The following is a 2,252-nucleotide window of genomic DNA, read 5'->3' as shown; positions in this document are numbered from 1 at the left end:
TCAATTCGATTTGGGAGCAAAATGGCTGCAATTGTCAAAAAATGTGTCTGTCGAGCAAACCTCTTGTGATTGAATCATGAGCGCTTACATCTTTAGCTGCTGACTATGTGTATGCATGTGAAATATTTTCTTCGCTGTTAGTATGTGTGGCTGCTTGTTTTACTGTTGTTGTGCATTTCCTTAGTAGCAGCATAGTGATGTATCGAAATGCTAATATTCGCCACAATATCTTCTTTTTCGAATAAAAAGATGTGTTATTTACTTCTTTTAAATGAAAACAAAATCAAAGTCTGAGTTTTCCTTTTGCGTTTGACGTGGCAGGAAAATTTTCAACTTGCGTTCTTTCAAAGTGACGCCAGCGCCAAAACGACGCAAAAGTCGAATGTGTGCGGACTTTGAGTAAAAAAACAGTGTTTTCGATCTCAATTAAAAAAGAAAGAAAACTGTATGTATTTCATTCGATCTTTCATTATTTCAAAAAAATCTTCTTCCAAATAAAATATTTGTTTCTTATGGCCTAAATGAATCGAGGAAAGAAACATAAAGTTAAGAACTCAGGAGCTTAACACCGGTTAATAATAATAGTTATTAAAATATTATTTTTTTATTATTAGGGAAAAGCTGAAAAGAAATGAACATTTACTAGCATATTGCGATGCTAGCATTGCTAAAACTGCCATGTTATCATCGCCAGGCATTTTCTTAATGTTATTTTTTAGATGTTTCAACGAGATTGGACCCAGGACAGATTGACCTGTAATGACTACAGCTAACTACTTTGCATTTTTCATCTCGCTTACTTCAGCTGAATCCCATTTTTATGCTATCGTCAAAAAAGCAACACATTTTGTCTCTATAATAATTTGTTAATTAGTTATTTTGTTTTTGTAAAATTCTTTAGCAGACGAATTCGAAAGCTTAGAGAGTGTTAGCTATAAGGACAACCCTTTGTCGGATTGAATTCTGTTTGTTTTGGTACTAGCACTTCCTGGTGCTGGCACCACAACATCGAGGACTATTTATTCACTAACTTGACTGCTTACCGCGAAAATATTCATAGGCCTTTAATCCTTTGAGTCAAATATATAGTTCATTTTTGCATGTCAAAGAGCTGTAAGGAGTTTATCTTCCAGCATAGGCTTTCGAAAAAAAAAGATATCAGAAATGAAAAAGTACTACATATGTACATTCAGCCATCACATTCTCCAAAAGTCCCCGTACGAAAGCAGATTTTTGGTTCAATACTCAGAGGTTGAGTGCAATATAAATTCTACCAAGTAACCGACAGACCTAGTTTCTGATACCCACTCAAAGGTCGAGAGAGGTAGTTACAAGTCTGAACGTGGATCTAAAAACGTCATGAACTCACAAACTGGCCTTTGACGATAACACTTCGTCGAGTTTCAAAAAATATTACTCGAACTGTTGATTATAGCTTTCAAAGTCGAAGGAAAGTTAGAAAACGTTTTTAAAGCCAAGTGATACATTACTCGGATCAATATACGACGAAGGAACATCAACAGAGATGAAACTCTTCAAAACCGTCGGAAATGTGTTCTTTCTTGTTTAATTTAGTTCTGTTTTACGAGATACGAAACATATTTTTGGTTGCATTCACTAATGAACCGACTTTGAAACGTTGATTCGAAAGTGAAACTTGTAATGTCAGTACATGGACTTAGAGGGCAGCAATAATATTAGAAAAAATTGCAAACTTCTAAATTGCACCCTTCTTCATCAGCTAACTTTTCGGGTGCTGATCTTTGAACTGAAGTAAGCCTGCGTTGAAACTGGTGTTAAGACAGATGCCTCTATCCACTCAGCCATTTGAATACTCCACTGTCCGCTTTGTAATTTGTCAATAACGAAACAAAAGATTCTAAAACTAGAACTTCCTAAACAAACCAGTGATCTAAAACGTCTAGATGTCAACCCAAGGATATAGGGTGTGATAAAAGCAATGCCTGAGACAACTAAATTTTCAATTAGAATGATATCTTGCAGTGATATCTTTCTGCTGAAGGTTTTGTATGCAAGATTTTATAAGTTCCCTCGACAATTTGTTGCTCAAAACAAAAAAAAAAAAAAAAAACAAGCGCAGTTTTTAGTGATGTGTATTATCGTGACCAATTTAATAATATATTAAAATATTAGATTTATAATAAAAATATTATGTAAAGTTGTGCAATCTGAATGTCATTCCTATACATATTGTGACGTAAATGAAAGCTCAAGTTTCACGTGGTCAAAGC

The sequence above is a fragment of the Eurosta solidaginis genome, chromosome 5 (assembly GCF_040869045.1).
Source record: "Eurosta solidaginis isolate ZX-2024a chromosome 5, ASM4086904v1, whole genome shotgun sequence".
In the NCBI taxonomy this organism is placed as follows: domain Eukaryota; kingdom Metazoa; phylum Arthropoda; class Insecta; order Diptera; family Tephritidae; genus Eurosta; species Eurosta solidaginis.
This window is presented reverse-complemented; position numbering follows the sequence as displayed.